This window comes from Leptodactylus fuscus, chromosome 2 (genome assembly GCF_031893055.1).
Source record: "Leptodactylus fuscus isolate aLepFus1 chromosome 2, aLepFus1.hap2, whole genome shotgun sequence".
Classification (NCBI taxonomy): Eukaryota; Metazoa; Chordata; class Amphibia; order Anura; family Leptodactylidae; genus Leptodactylus; species Leptodactylus fuscus.
Genome location: NC_134266.1, coordinates 75,270,821 through 75,288,743, shown reverse-complemented (window position 1 = coordinate 75,288,743; position 17,923 = coordinate 75,270,821).

Genomic DNA, 17,923 nt, shown 5'->3' with positions numbered 1-17,923 from the left:
TACAAACTGCTATTCTTTTACTCTAAGTTCACATTTGCACTTAGGTTTCTGTTCATTGGGTCCGCTTGGGGGCCTAAAAAATGGAAACGCAATCCGCTTAAAAAGTAGTTACCTATAATCAGGTCTGCTGGAATTCCATCTGGTTTTTGCCCAAAAAATGCGTTGTGAAGAAAACCAAACGCTGGTGTGAACCCAGCCATAGACATGATAATAAATCTGCTTTAACATAAACATAACCATATATACTAAATATATATATATATATATATATATATATATATATATATATATATATAAACCATATATACATAATATACTAAACATTTTAAACAAATATTAAAAATGAAAGATATTTCAGAGTTGTAAAGATTTTCTCTAGCCATCTTAGTGGTGACTGTCTGTTGTAGTGATCTGTTGCCAATGGATACAACCATGAATGCAAAAACCTTTTAGGCTCAGTAAACAAGCCATGCTTTCATTGTTGTGACCGGATTATCTTCTCATAAATGCACTGATTCTTCCTCATAACTTGTCCACAATAAGGTTGAATTTCTGCCAAGTGTCAGACCATAGAAAGTTCCTCCATTCATTGCCGTATTCTTTGGAAAGCCAATCAAGACAAAAAGATTGTGATCTTAAAATGGTAAGAAAAAATATCTATAAAATTCAGCAAAATTTTTAATTATTTTTTCCCCCAAAATGTTTAACTTTTAATTGTCTACAAATGTAAATGTATTTAAATTTATAGTAAAGGCCCTTTAATGTCTACAAAGTGATGCCTACTAATGTAGTAATGCAAGATGAGACTTGTTTCATATCCTGTCCTAATGGAAGCCTCGTAAATAGTATCATAACAATCCATGTTAATAAGTGGAGATACAAAACAAACATTTCATGAGCCACAGAAGGATTGCAGCAACTGTTCTAATAAGCTGTCTTCATAAGATAATTGCTAGCAATCCCAGTGTTGTCTGCATCTGCCTAAAAGCAAACAATTCAAATCAAAATCCATAAAATCAAAAAATAAATGCCTGCAAAAAATCTGACAAAAACACTGTTAAGGGTACATTCACACTGTGGAAAATGGCGCTGAATTTGGTGTGGAATTTCAGCACTGAAAAAAAAAGCCTCCCATTGACTTCAATTGGTTCCTCTTTCTGCTGCTAGCAGAGGCTTTTTTTTCAGCGCTGAAATTCCACACCAAATTCAGCGCCATTTCCTCCGTGTGAATGGTCCCTAATATGTGGTCTGAACATAGAACACAAACCAACATTCACTTGAGTTGTGCTTAAAGTAGACTTGTCCCTAGGACTGAAAAGGCCAATGACATACATCATCTGTAACACAGCATAAAATGCACCACATAGAGACTCCTCCGTCACCCTTCTACACTAAAAGGCCTTATATCTTAGAAGCTGCTGAACAGATCTGGATGAGCAAAACACCAAATGCTCAGAGTGAGGTTCCAAGAGCTGGTTCTGGTTTTTAATTCACATGTTTTGTGCCAATAAAAAACTTTTGTACCAATCATTGTTTAATCACTCAGAATATTGGGTTGAGTGTCTTTGTTAATATGTATGCAACTTTTTTGTGTTTGGTGTCAATATGACATACATACATAGCGTACACGAGATAAACCGCGCTCCATGGTTTTTGTACTATTGTATCAAATGATGCAAGTCATTGGGCTTTTCAGCCCTGATGACAGGTCCTCTTTAAAGTTAAATGTCCGTGGTGACCTCCATGCGGGAGAACAAATCTCACCCCATGTATGAGACCTTGATGGCACTTGACAGCACTGTAAGTGAGCGTCTGCTTCACCCCAAGTGTGAGAAGGAGCGCTATCGCAAGACCTTCCTTCCAACCGCGATCAGGCTGTATAATCTACATCAGACCAAGCGAAGATCACTCCGCACAGAGAACTAATGATTATGAATGTCCTCCTTCTTTCTTCTCTGTTCCTAAGCTGCTATGGACTCCTAGTATATCTTTCTCAGCATATGTGTGTCTACTACTTCTGTAATATTTACTGTGTATTATCCTGTATCTGTATTACTATGCAGCTGAAACATACTGAAATTTCCCCACTGTGGGACTATTAAAGGATTATCTTATCTTATTCACTGTTGCTGCACTATATATATATATATATATGTACTATCAAGGTTAAAATTGTGCATTTTCTAATATATTTTGCTTATTTATTATATTTTCTTGTTAGTTATGCTTTTAAGAGGGTTTTGCAGGCTAAAAATACCACTGACTTATCCTAAAGAGAGGTCACCTGTATTAGACTGGAGGGGGTACAACACCGCATCCCCACTGATCAGCTGTTTACCCACCCATAGAACGGAAAAATTATATGTGGATTAAGTAAATTGCTGAGAACACCCAATTAGCAGGGATACTGGTTGTTGTAACCCCCACTGATCTTAGGGAGCCTTCACACGGAGTAAACGCTCCACTCATTCTGAACGTAAACTCGTTCAGAGTGAGCGGTGTTAAAACAGATTCCATTGATTGATACGCATGCTACCCATTGAAATCAATGGGAGGCTTTTTTACCTATTGCCTTCAATGTGATACGCGCGTTCAATACCAGATGACGCTGTGAGCATGACATTTGGGGTGACAAGTGACACTACGTTAGTAACATCACTGCTGATATCATCATGGGCTTTCAATGGATATGTGCTTGTGGGTTTCCTGGAGATAAGTAGTGCTTGTGTCTTGAAGACGTCACTGTTAATGACATGGTGGGGAGGTTCAATGAAATATATAACAATAAATGTAACTACTGAGATCAGAAGAATAACACATTTACTGTGGCTCCCTGTATTGAAAAGCTCTATCCATACCTGGGCTGTTCCATCTCCTTATGTGTCAGAGGGGTTATTGAGCCTCCTCAAGCACCAGCGCTCATATGCACCACTACCCCTTCAAGCCCCTATAGCTTCTCCCTGTTTTTCTCCTTGTAACATAATTTTGATGGAAGTATCTATGTATTGTCTCAATGTTGATAAGGTATTGGCTGCATTGCGGCCTGGATATATTATACATGAGAGGCTTCCTCCACTTAATTCCTAGACTCATCAGAGTATAATGGGATGGCAGTATCTTGGATACAATATTTATAACTTTAAACTTAGAATTTATATTCATCCAATTCTCTTTCATTGCCATTATCTGTACCATCCTGTTCTCTATTTATTTTATCTACTATCATCTATTTCCCTTGCAGAGCCATGATTTATTTTCGCCATTACCTGACTATATATTTTTTATATTGTCTACTTTCCTATAAAATATGTGTTCAGTCTGCCACCTAGTGTACGTCTGAGATGTTACAATCCAGCAGCTGAGACAGAACTTGTTTTGCATAATACAATATACAAATTTCCTGCACACATGTCATTTTATTGTACAGGTTTTGCATTTACAGGATTGTAAATGCAAAATGATATTCTAATTTATTTTACTTTCAGTAGTAGTTCAGTCATTGGTGGAACATTGTAATATTTTCCTGCGCCACATTGTCATGGGTACGGCCTAATACGCGTCCTGTCAGTGTAAGGGCTCATTGACACTACGTATACGGTAGCTTACTCTGAACGTAAAACACGTTCAGAATCAGCGCGTATAAAGCAGTTCCATTCATTTCTATGGGAGCCGGCATACGAGCGCTCCCCATAGAAATGAATGGGCTGCTTTTTTCACTACGAGCAGTCCCATTGAAGTGAATGGGAAGTGCTGCGTGTACGGCTCGGCATGAGCAGAGCTTGTCGTATACGCGGGCACTTCCCATTCACTTCAATGGGACTGCTCATAGTGAAAAAAGCAGCCCATTCATTTCTATGGGGAGCGCTCGTATGCCGGCTCCCATAGAAATGAATGGAACGGCTTTATACGCCGCTTATTCTGAAGTGTTTTACGTTCAGAATAAGCTGCCGTATACGTAGTGTGAATGAGCCCTAACACTGAAGGCATAATACATTCTATTATAGAAGCAATATAAAAGCTCTGTGTAATATCGTTGTCCATTCAGACTTCTGTGCCATCTTCCAGCTGCATGGTATGGCGTATGAGGCTGTTCCTAGGCCTCTTGTTGTATTCTGTTTTAGCACAGCTGAGACTTTGTTTCATTGTATCAGTCCAGCCAGTACTCCGAGTTCTCTCTGGTTTGTGAAGAGTTAACGTTAGTTGCTCTATGATTAACATCTTACCTTCCAAACACGTCTGGAGCGGATTCCGGGCTTCCCATATATAGTCCACACATGGGTGCTTGCTATTAGTCTCTTGGAGCTTGCTAGCATATTACTGTTTCTCTGATATTCTGTATTCTGACCTTCACTTTGATCTATTGACTATTTTTCTGGATTACGATTTTATACCTAGTTGCTCGTTTGGTTCTGACCCCTTGACTACTTTGACCTCTGGTTCTTTTTGTTTGTCTTGTCTGTGTTCTGTGTTTCACTTATCATAGCAAGTGACCATCCTATGGCTCCCTTCACACACTATAATGCCCTATGATGGGCTCTCCACAGACTATAATGCCCTATAGTGTCCCCTCCATACAGTACACTGTATCATAGTGGACCCTCCACACACTATAATGACTAATCGTGGCTCCCCACATAGTAAAATGTCCCATAGTAGTCCCTCCACAGAGTATAATGTCCCATAGTGGCTCCTCTGCACAGTATAATGTCCTATGGTAGCCCCTCCACACAGTAAGAAGCCCTATACTGGCCCCTCCACACACTATAATGTCCTATAGTGCATGGCGTCTCCACACATTGCACTGTCTCATAGTGACCCCTCCACACACTATAATGCCCAATAGTGGTCCCTCCACAAAGTATAATATCACATAGTGGTCCTTCCACTAAGTATAATATCACATAGTGGCCCCTCCACACAGTAAAATGTCGTTAGTGACTTCCTCCACACAGAACTTACCCTTACACTGTTTATTATATTTGTCTAGTCCCCCGGCCGGGCCTCATCATATTATACTCTGGGATCTGAAGAGATCCCAATGTTTTTATATCTTAGGGGTTTTCTAGTATTGAGGATCATTTTTATGTTTATTTTGGGATCATATTTAGTCATTCAACACTTTTGCAGGTGTGAAGGATCTTGCATATATTTTTTTCTATAAGACAATGTACTGATGACTTTGCATTCTTCATATCCCTTATGCATTTATCTAGTCTGTGATCATGTTAAAAATTTTAGATAGCTTTTAGGACGGAGCCTTTTTTTACTGTGGTACACACACAAGCCATCTTCTTACAGTCCTATGAAAAAGTTTGGGCACCCCTATTAATCTTAATCATTTTTAGTTCTAAATATTTTGGTATTTGCAACAGCCATTTCAGTTTGATATATCTAATAACTGATGGACACAGTAATATTTCAGGATTGAAATGAGGTTTATTGTACTAACAGAAAATGTGCAATATGCATTAAGCCAAAATTTGACCGGTGCTAAAATTTTGGTACCTTTATCATTTTATTGATTTGAATACTCCTATGTTAGGGAATAGCCAGATGATAATTCCCCAGAAGCTGCTGGTGAACCCTGGAGGGAGGGGCACAAGAGACAGTGAGCCCTAAACTGAAGCCCCCCGCTTGCCCTTCCTATTGCCAGACCCTATCCTAAGTAATAGGCGACAACCACAAAGACAATCCCTCCCTGAATACGTGAAACACAAAACGCAGACAAGACGTACAACAACAAAGGGAGGTCAGGTAGCCAGGGTTCGGTAACAAGAGAGCGATGCAGTGCCAAATCGGAGTCAAGAGAATAGTCAGTAGGAAAGCCAGAGGTCAAGGATTAGCATACAAGTAAATAACAGCAAGAGATACCAGAAAGCAAGGGCAATAACCGGCACCAGTGTGACTGTGAGCCAAGACTAAATAGGGAAGGAAGAACCCGCCCAGAACCTGACAGGAAGAAAAGCTGTCAATCACAGGCAAGACAGATTAACCACTTAATGAACAGAGGCAACCTAGGCAGAAGACGGGTGTGGTGCAAAACAAATTAAGGACTAGAGCCGTGTTCACACAGTGCAACTAAAAACCTTAAGCAGATTGTCAAACTGCACACGCCTCCGGCGCCGCAGCATGCGAGCAGAGGGTGGCGCAGAGGCCCGAACAGGCAGAGATGTTACAGTACCCCCCCTTTTATGAGGGGCCACCGGACCCTCACCAGACAAACCAGTTCTAGAGGGATTCTGAGTTTTCCCTGCCTTGTATTTTGGTTCTGCTTGAACCACAGATGCTTGAGAACCAGGCAAACATTTTTTATTCACCTGGCGCTTCTGATACCACCAGGTTTTAATACCAGAGGGGCGTTCCCAACTTTTAGTAGCTGAGACCTTCTCCTCACTGACACAATCAACAGAATGTAAAGCAATACAGTGGGATGAGCACTGATCTACCCACTTTACCAACTCCTTTTTACCCCAATCAAAAATAGGGTTATGGAGCTTCAGCCAGGGGAACCCCAAAATAACATCAGCAGAGAGATTCTCCATAACAAAAAGGCTTATGACCTCTGAATGTGAAGAACCCACTTGCAAAGAGATCAAGGGGGTTTTAAAACTGACTTTACCCCTGGCCAGTGGAGTAGAATCCGCTCCAGCAACAGACATAGGTGTGTCAAGTGGCAAAAGCTCAATGCCCAAAGATTCAACAACTGAATATTTAATAAAATTTGCTGCAGACCCAGAGTCAACTAGGGCCTTGCCAGAAACAGATCTGTCCCCAGAGGACAGAGACACAGATAACATCATCTTATTGTTATTCCCCCCAAATACCTGGTTGCCTGAGTGGTTCTTCTGATTACCACTCAGGCACTGAAGTTCATTCGCAGGTGACAAGGGTCTGATAGAGCAGTCTCGGATGACATGACCAGAGGAACCACAGTACAGGCACAGGTTATTCCTGAGACGATGTTCTCGTCGTGTTCTGGCTTCCACAGCTCCCAGTTGCATGGGTTCCTCACCAGAAGTGACGGGAGGAAAGGTAGGTTTTTCGGAGGAGAGAGAGGAAGAGACAGAAAACTTGGAGGCAACAGGCCCTACTCTCTCTTTTAAATTTTCCCGAATCTTACGGTCAATATGGACCGCCAAAGTCATGGCCTTCTCAAGAGTCGGGGGATCTGGGTGACCAACCCAGAGCTCCTTAACACGATCACATAGCCCTTGTTTAAAGTGAGCCTTTAGCGCGGACTCACACCAACCTGCAGTTATACTGTACTTACGGAACTCAGAGCAATACTCCTCTGCAGAGCGTTTTCCCTGCCGCATAGTGAGGAGTTGCGATTCCGCAAGCGCAATGTGGTCAGGCTCAGCATAGATAGAGCCCAGGGACTTAAAATTTTTTTCCAGATCAACCCACTCCTCAGCCTCAGCAGGGAGTTTAAGGGCCCAAGCTTGTGGGTCCCCCTGTAAAAGAGATATAACCACTCCCACCATTTGGGCCTGAGTAGCATGTGGATTAACACGGAAGTACAGGCGACAAGACTCCCTGAAAGTTTCAAATTTTGCACGGTCCCCTGAGAAACGGTCTGGGAGTAGCATCTTGACCTTATAAGGTGCCAAAACAGCTGGGGATGGTGCAGCAGCCTCAGTTAGGGTCTGAACCTGTTTAGCAAGCTCAGCTACCAGGCCTGTCAATCCCTCCAACTTGGCTGCAAAGCACTGAATAGGATCCATGCTATCTGTAGGGAAGCAATAGATGTAGGTTTTTTTCTGGCCGGTTATTCTGTTAGGGAATAGCCAGATGATAATTCCCCAGAAGCTGCTGGTGAACCCTGGAGGGAGGGGCACAAGGGACAGTGAGCCCTAAACTGAAGCCCCCCGCTTGCCCTTCCTATTGCCAGACCCTATCCTAAGTAATAGGCGACAACCACAAAGACAATCCCTCCCTGAATATGTGAAACACAAAACGCAGACAAGACGTACAACAACAAAGGGAGGTCAGGTAGCCAGGGTTCGGTAACAAGAGAGCGATGCAGTGCCAAATCGGAGTCAAGAGAATAGTCAGTAGGAAAGCCAGAGGTCAAGGATTAGCATACAAGTAAATAACAGCAAGAGATACCAGAAAGCAAGGGCAATAACCGGCACCAGTGTGACTGTGAGCCAAGACTAAATAGGGAAGGAAGAACCCGCCCAGAACCTGACAGGAAGAAAAGCTGTCAATCACAGGCAAGACAGATTAACCACTTAATGAACAGAGGCAACCTTGGCAGAAGACGGGTGTGGTGCAAATCCAATTAAGGACTAGAGCCGTGTTCACACAGTGCAACTAAAAACCTTAAGCAGATTGTCAAACTGCACACGCCTCCGGCGCCGCAGCATGCGAGCAGAGGGTGGCGCAGAGGCCCGAACAGGCAGAGATGTTACATCCTAACTACTTTTTACTGACTTACTGACTTACAAACAGAGTCGCCTGAGGTATGTAAAAGCACATTTGGACAAGCCAGCTTCATTTTGGAAGAAGGTCCTGTGGACTGATGAAACAAAGATTGAGTTGTTTGGTCATACGATGTGCAGGCATGGCAGGAACATTTCTTCAATTTCAGGAGGAAGTTATTAAGGTTCTGGTATTAGGAGACCAAGAATTGCCAGGTCCCAGTAGTTCTGGAACTGGAGGTGCCCGCGTTCTACCAGGAGCTGTTGTGGAGCTGATACAACCGGCTCTTTTTAGTAAGCAGATCTAAAAGATCCAGATAACTAAAAAGAGATGAAGTTCCCATTACTAACACAGAACATCATCAGAAGAAAGGAAACCTGTTCCGGAAGGGTCATGTGATTGGCGCTGAGATTTGAGGAGTGCTGCAATATCTTTTAAGTAAATACATTACACACTTACTTGTAGGTGCATGATAGTTCATGTACTAAAAGATGATAATTCATGGACAACCCCTTTAAGATGAGAAATATAAATTCTATAAATATAATACATTGTATAGTTCATTCACCTTGGTCTTATTTATTATACAGTATATTGAACCATGAGCAGATATATGGTCATGTAACGTCAACATTCACAGTACAATTATCAGAGCTGCATTGTAATGAACCAGGGAGAAGACATGGAGATGGATTGTACCATATACAGGGTAAACTTCAGTTCAGTAACATGCAAATATTTCTTGTGTAAAGATAACATATGCAAACACTACACAAAAGTTTGGAGTTCAAAAACACAGCAGTCACTTCTGACTTTTCACCTCTCAGGTTCCAGTATGTGCCAGGGAGATTGAGATGACAGCAATAGCAAAACTACAGTCATAAAATACTAGCTCAGTGGGGTAAAGATGATGCCAGAGAATTGTCTGCTTTTCACTGCCCAAACAGATTACAGCAGATTTTTCTAGAGCAGGTTTAAGAATGAAACGTGTGATCCAATTGGTTGTTTTGGGCACTAGAATTGCATTCATGTTAGAAAGTTGCGTAATGTAGGGTTAGTAGTACAACTGCAATGTGACTGTGTTTTATCCTCCGTATTATGGACCCAATTCCAAGCTGAGCTGCGTATATCATGACCCGACATTACAGCATCATAGACATACACAATACTGTAAGTTTGGGTAATGAGATCTATAGTCAGGCCAGGAACTGCGGGCACAACATACAGTTAGGGCCAGAAATATTTGGACAGTGACACAAGTTTTGTTATTTTAGCTGTTTACTAAAACATGTTCAGAAATACAATTATATATATAATATGGGCTGAAAGTGCACACTCCCAGCTGCAATATGAGAGTTTCCACATCCAAATCGGAGAAAGGGTTTAGGAATCATAGCTCTGTAATGCATAGCCTCCTCTTTTTCAAGGGACCAAAAGTAATTGGACAATGGACTCTAAGGGCTGCAATTAACTCTGAAGGCGTCTCCCTCGTAAACCTGTAATCAATGAAGTAGTTAAAAAGTCTGGGGTTGATTCCAGGTGTGTGGTTTTGCATTTGGAAGCTGTTGCTGTGACCAGACCACATGCGGTCAAAGGAACTCTCAATTGAGGTGAAGCAGAACATCCTGAGGCTGAAAAAAAAGAAAAAATCCATCAGAGAGATAGCAGACATGCTTGGAGTAGCAAAATCAACAGTCGGGTACATTCTAAGAAAAAAGGAATTGACTGGTGAGCTTGGGAACTCAAAAAGGCCTGGGCGTCCACGGATGACAACAGTGGTGGATGATCGCCGCATACTTTCTTTGGTCAAGAAGAACCCGTTCACAACATCAACTGAAGTCCAGAACACTCTCAGTGAAGTAGGTGTATCTGTCTCTAAGTCAACAGTAAAGAGAAGACTCCATGAAAGTAAATACAAAGGGTTCACATCTAGATGCAAACCATTCATCAATTCCAAAAATAGACAGGCCAGAGTTAAATTTGCTGAAAAACACCTCAAGAAGCCAGCTCAGTTCTGGAAAAGTATTCTATGGACAGATGACAAAGATCAACCTGTACCAGAATGATGGGAAGAAAAAAGTTTGGAGAAGAAAGGGAACGGCACATGATCCAAGGCACACCACATCCTCTGTAAAATATGGTGGAGGCAACGTGATGGCATGGGCATGCATGGCTTTCAATGGCACTGGGTCACTTGTGTTTATTGATGACATAACAGCAGACAAGAGTAGCCGGATGAATTCTGAAGTGTACCGGGATATACTTTCAGCCCAGATTCAGCCAAATGCTGCCAAGTTGATCGGACGGCGCTTCATAGTACAGATGGACAATGACCCCAAGCATACAGCCAAAGCTACCCAGGAGTTCATTAGTGCAAAAAAGTGGAACATTCTGCAATGGCCAAGTCAATCACCAGCTCTTAACCCAATTGAGCATGCATTTCACTTGCTCAAATCCAGACTTAAGGCGGAAAGACCCACAAACAAGCAAGACCTGAAGGCTGTGGCTTTAAAGGCTTGGCAAACAGTGGCGGATCCAGGGTTTGCGGGGCCCTGGGCAATTGACTTTGGCGGGGCCCTACGCGCAGCGCGCCGCAGCAAATTAGGCCCCGCCCACTTTTATGTTGACTTCGCCCATTCTCATTCATTTTTCATGTGATTCCACACAGTATAATCCTCCTACAGTCAACCGTAAATTATATGTCCCCCCTCCATCTCCCCATTTTCATATACACCCTTCATCTACCCCTAGTTTCATGTCCCACCCCCTCTATCTCTGTCCCCAGTTTCATGCCATTCTCCCCCTTTATCTGCCCACAGTTTCATGTCCCCCCCGTCTCTGCCCCAGTGTCATGCCGTTCTCCCCCCTTCATCTGCCCCAATGTCATGCCATTCTCCCCCCCTTCATCTGCCCCAGTGTCATGCCATTCTCCCCCCTTCATCTGCCCCAGTGTCATGCCATTCTCCCCCCTTCATCTGCCCCAGTGTCATGCCATCCCCCCCTTCATCTGCCCCAGTATCATGCCATTCTCTCCCCTTCATCTGCCTCAGTGTCATGCCGTTCTCCCCCCCTTCATTTGCCCCAGTGTCATGCCATCCCCCCTTCATCTGCCCCAGTATCATGCCATTCGCCCCCCTTCATCTGCCTCAGTGTCATGCCGTTCTCCCCCCCTTCATTTGCCCCAGTGTCATGCCATCCCCCCCTTCATCTGCCCCAGTATCATGCCATTCTCCCCCCTTCATCTGCCTCAGTGTCATGCCGTTCTCTCCCCCTTCATTTGCCCCAGAGTCATGCCATTCTCGCCCCTTCATCTGCCCCAGTGTCATGCTGTTCTCCCCCCTCCATCCACCCCAGTGTCATGCTATTCTCCCCTCTTCATCTGCCTCAGTGTCATGCCGTTCTCCCCCCTTCATTTGCCACAGTGTCATGCTGTTCTCTCCCCCTTCATCTGCCCCAGTGTCATGTTGTTCTCCCCCCCTTCATCTGCCCCAGTGTCATGCTGTTCTCCCCCTCCATCTGCCCCAGTGTCATGCCGTTCTCCCCCCTTCATCTACCCCAGTGTCATGCTGTTCTCCCCCCCTCCATCTGCCCCAGTGTCATGCCGTTCTCCCCCCCTCCATCTGCCCCAGTGTCATGCTGTTCTCCCCCCCTCCATCTGCCCCAGTGTCATGCTGTTCCCCCCTCCCCTTCATTTGCCACCCAGTTTCTTTGGGCCCCCTCCATCTCTGTCCCCAGTGTCATGCCGTTCTCTCCCCACCCCCTTCATCTTCCCCAGTGTCATGCCGTTCCCCCCCTCCCCTTCATTTGCCCCCCAGTTTCATGGGCCCCCTTCATGATGTTCCACCTTAATATTTAATACAAAACAAACACTTACACTCACCTTCTATCACTCACCTTCCATCGTTCCCCCGACGCTCCTCTCTCTCACTCCAGTGCAGTCACATACGCGATGCAGGAGCTGTGACCTCAGCTCCTGCTTAGCTCCGGCCCGGCTTGCGTGTGTAAGCGTGATGTGATGACGTCATCGCGCCTACACACGCAAGCCGGGCCGGAGCTTTAAAGCAGGAGCTGATCTCACATCTCCTGCATCGCGTATGTATTCCAGCTCATCGGCGAACGGACACCGATGAGCTGAAATCGTGACAGGCAAGTGCCGGGGGCCCCCAGAGGCTCTGTGGGCCCCGGCACTTGCCCGACTATGCCGAGGCTGACCGGGACCATTTTGTTAGGGCCGGACCGCGGGGCCCCGCTAAGCGCGGGGCCCCGGGCGGTTGCCCGGCTCGCCCGGCCCTGGATCTGCCCCTGCTGGCAAAGCATTAAGAAGGAGGAAACCCAGCGTTTAGTGATGTCCATGGGTTCCAGACTTAAGGCAGTGATTGCCTCCAAAGGATTCGCAACAAAATATTGAAAAAAAAAATATTTTGTTTGGGTTATGTTTATTTGTCCAATTACTTTTGAGCTCCTAAAATGTGGAGTGTTTGTAAAGAAATGTGTACTATTCCTATATTTTCTATCAGATATTTTTGTTCAACCCTTCAAATTAAACGTTACAATCTGCACTTGAATTCTGTTGTAGAGGTTTCATTTCAAAACCAATGTGGTGGCATGCAGTGGCGGATCCAGGGTTTGCCCACTTTTATGTTGACTCCGCCCATTCTCATTCATTTTTCATGTGATTCCACACAGTATAATCCTCCTACAGTCACCCGTAAATTATATATCCCCCCCTCCATCTCTCCCCATTTTCATATACACCCTTCATCTACCCCTAGTTTCATGTCCCCCCCCGTCTCTGCCCCAGTGTCATGCTGTTCTCCCCCCTTCATCTGCCCCAGTGTCATGCTGTTCTCCCCCCCTCTATCTGCCCCAGTGTCATGCCGTTCTCCCTCCGTTCATCTGCCCCAGCGTCATACTGTTCTCACACACACTCACCTTCCCTCGTTCCCCCACAGCTCTCGCCCTCAAACACATATTGTAGGCACGATGTGACATCATCACATCGCGACTACAAATGCCGGAGCTCAGAGTTAAAACAGGAGCTGAGCTGTGACACCTCCTGCTTCAAACGCCTATGTATTCAGCTCATCGGCGTCCGTAGGACGCCGATGAGTTGAAATCGGGACATGCTGACCCAGGGCCGGCTCCAGGTTTTTATGGGCCCTTGGGCGACAGAGCCTCAGTGGGCCCCCTTGTAAAGGAGGCGGGGGAGTCGAGACACTGTGCGTCGCAGATGAAGCGAGTGACGTCATGCAGGAGTGTGGCATCACTAACGCCATACCTCCTAATTTTTAATGAGTAGAAAGAGGGGTAAAATGTGCGGCGCGCTCTGCGTGTCGCGGTAAATTTGGCTCCACCCACTTTTATGTTGATTCCACCCATTCTCATTCATTTATCATGTGCTCCCACACAGTATAATCCTCCTACAGTCACCCGTAAATTATATGCCCCCCCTCCATCTCTCCCCCAGTTTCATATACACCCTTCCTCTGTCCCCAGTTTCATGTCCCCCCCTCCATCTCTGTCCCCAGTTTCATCACGTTCTCCCCCTTCATCTGCCCACAGTTTCATGTCCCCCGTCTCTGCCCCAGTGTCATGCTGTTCCCCCCTCCCCTTCATTTGCCCCCCAGTTTCATTGGGCCTCCTCCATCTTTGTCCCCAGTTTCATGCCGTTCTCTCCCCACCCCCTTCATCTTCCCCAGTGTCATGCCGTCCCCCCTCCCCTTCATTTGCCCCCCAGTTTCATGGGCCCCCTTCATTATGTTCCACCTTAATATTTAATACAAAACAAACACTTACACTCACCTTCTATCACTCACCTTCCATCGTTCCCCGACGCTCCTCTCTCCCACTCCAGTCATATACGCGATTAAAGCAGGAGCTGTGACCTCAGCTCCTGCTTAGCTACGGCCCGGCTTGCGTGTGTAGGCGCGATGTGATGACGTCATCTTGCCTACACACGCAAGCCGGGCCGGAGCTTCAAAGCAGGAGCAGAGGTCACAGCTCCTGCTTTAATCGCGTACAGTGGCGTAACTAGGAATGGCGGGGCCCCGTGGCAAACTTTTGACATGGGCTCCCCCCCCTTCCTGACCGACACCGAAGATCTCGACCGACTACCCCCCCCACACACACACACACGCCGCATTCCTGCACGCTCAATTATGTCCCATAGTGGCTCCTGCACACAGTATTATACCCCATTGCGGCCCCTGCACACAATATTACACCCCATTGTGGCCCCTGCACACGGGATTATGCCCGATAATGAACACCCACGAGCAATTATTATACTCTGGGGTATTTTCAGACCCCAGAGTATAATAATCGGAGACCGAGGGGAGATACAAACATAAAAAAAAAGTTACTTACCTGTCTCCGGCTCCGCTGCAGTCTTTGATGGTGTTGGCCATCTTTAATAACACACTGATGTCACATGACATTTCATACCCTCCCTCCATCTGCCCCCAGTTTCATGCACCCCTCATCTCTACCCACATTTTCATGTCCTCTCCTCCATCTCTGCCCCTAGGTTACTGTTGCTCCTCACCACACCTACATACACACTCACACACACTTACACACAGACAGACACTTTCCATCCTGCATCTCCCTTCCCCCTCCCCTTCATTACCTAGCAGCACATCTCTCCTCTTTCCAGGACTGTACGGGCTATAGACACGCCCACCCAGTCATGTGACGGATGACGTCACACAAGGTCCTTTCAGCTTTCCCCCGCTCTTAGCACAGTTAAAACAGTTTGTCTGTGATAACAGCGGGGGTAGCAGAGGTAGCTGTCCCGACTGCCGAGCTGACCGGGACCATTTTGTTAGGGCCGGGCCACGGGGCCCCGCTAAGCGCGGGGCCCCGGGCGGTTGCCCGGCTCGCCCGGCCCTGGATCCGCCCCTGGTGGCATGCAGAGCCCAACTCGCGAAAATTGTGTCACTGTCCAAATATTTCTGGCCCTAACTGTATACACCAAAATGTGACCAAATTCAGGTATTCTGAATTAGCAATTAAACTGTACCACTATGTGCCTTTTATAATGCTAGTGTATTCCTATGAGCCACATCTGCTTCAGAACATATCTCTATTGTTTCCTAAAACTGAATGATGTTAGAAGGAGTTATCCAGGTCTTAAATACTGACTTGTCTTTAAGAAATATCATCACCAGTATCATAATGGTGTGGGTCTTAGCCCATCAGCGGTTTTAACAGGAAACTCTTGGAATACCTAGTCTACTCTTGCCTAATATGTTGTTTCTCTCAGTGGCATAACTAGGAATGGCGGGGGCCCCGTGGAGAACCTTTGACATGCCCCCCCCCTCCCCTCCAAAGACCCCTACCGACCGACCCTTTTCCCCCGCATTCCTGCAGGCACTATTATGCCCCATAGTGTCCCCTGCACAAAGTATTATACCCTATAGTGGCCCCTGTACACAGTATTATACCCTATAGTGGCTCCTGTATACAGTATTAAACCCTATAGTGGCTCCTGTATACAGTATTATACCCTATAGTGGCCCCTGCACACAGTATTATGCCCTATAGTGGCCCCTGTAGCACATTATTATGTACTGTAATAACCCCTTCATCCCTAGGCAGTACTGTGTGCTGACAGGACGCACGCTGAGACTCTCCACCGCCCAGAACTCGACACCTCAAGTGGCCTCGGCCCTCAAAAAGTAAAATTTATTGTTCATTTATTTTTTGAGCATATTAACTAGTGAGGGGGCCCGGGCCCCCTAAGGTGTCGGGCCCTGTGGCAGCTGCTTCCGCTGCTACCGTGGTAGTTACGCCACTGGTTTCTCTACTAATCCATTTTTCAACCCTTTACAATGTGGTTTCTATACACTACAGAAACTGCCTTTGCAAGTGTTTATTATAATTTTTACCTAACAGCAAAATGTAATGTAATTTACTTTACACATTATGCTGGATCCATCTGCAGTGTCCGTCAATATAGACCACTGACTCCTCAGTATAGTCTACCCAAAATTAAAAGTGGGGCCCCAAAAGCTGATTAACCAACAATGCCATCGTATTTCCAATGGAAGCCCCTTTAATAACACCCCCTTTCTCTCTCAAAATCTTTCTCTCTCTCTGCTATGAGCTTGTAAGTGTTCTCTCTTGCTATATACCACTGTACTATCCACAATGCTGTAACACACCAAATTTCTCCATGGTAGGACTATTAAAGGAGTGTGAGTGTGTGTGTGTGTGTGTGTGTGTGTGTGTGTATGTGTTACCACACCCCCATCTGTACAGTCTCCCCCTCTCCTTCTGTCTCTATCCCTCTTCCCTCGTAGATTGTAAGCCCTTGCAGGCAGGGCCCTCTATCCCACTGTGCCAATTGGTCACTGTTAGCATTATATTTGTTTGTATATTTTGTGTACTGTATGTAACCCCCAAATGTAAAGCACCATGGAATTAATGGTGCTATATAAATTATTAATAATAATAATAATAATATTATATGTTTATATGCCTGAAAACAATATTCAAACATATACAGGGCTTGATCCAAGTTTGACCTGCTTTCCATTGGGGTTTGTTTTTTGTTTTTTTTGCATTGGGAAGAAGACTGGAGTCGACAACACTTCTCTGTCTAACTAAAAAAAACAAGACTTAATTAAAAAGAAGGTCAAATGGAGTCCAAACCTCAATCCTTGTCAAACCGAGGGACCAGCTGACATCATCCTTGGGTTTCAGAAGAAGCTAAATATAGGAACATAACGGCAAGGTAATGCATGACATTTCCAATAAACAAATAGCAGTGTTATTGCCCAGCAAGTCACATACCCCGAACATTTTCATCCAAATCTCTGAAAAGACACTTTATTAACTTCTAAAAAAAATAAAAAAAGATGATATCTTACTAATATCATGTGAACGAAGATGTTATGCTGTTTTTGTACATTTTGTGAATAGCTCTTGTGTTTTCCCATCCAAATAACAAATCATTATTATAAAATAATTCCTTAAAGGGGTTATCCAGTTTCTAACGTTAATATGCCAAAAATATTACGTCTGTAGGGGTCTTTCGGTATTGTTTACATATCGCTGGCCATGCTACTTACTCACTTGTGTTATGTAAACAATACCAAAAGCCACGCTGTCTGGGTACCAGTGAATTGTGGGGGTCCTGGGAATCCCCCCCCCCTCGCTTACCTTAAATTGGTGGTACTTACGAGGGTTGTCCTGGATAACCTAAAATCCCTACAATAATCTAAACACCCCTACTACTTTCTAAATAACATTGATCAAAAATGTATAATTAACCATATTCTGATTATCTGGTGACGATCTGTTTCCCCATATCCAGAAATGTATCGTCTCTACTACTTCCCCAATCTACTCCACTCATACTTACCCATCCATGGCTTCTTCCGGCGAAACGGCTCCTCCTTCTGCTGTCTGTGCAGTGCACACTCTTCTTCACTGTGCGAGTCACCGCCGCTGCCTGTAATTCACCTCTAATGCGCTAGAGGTGCGGTAGAGGTGT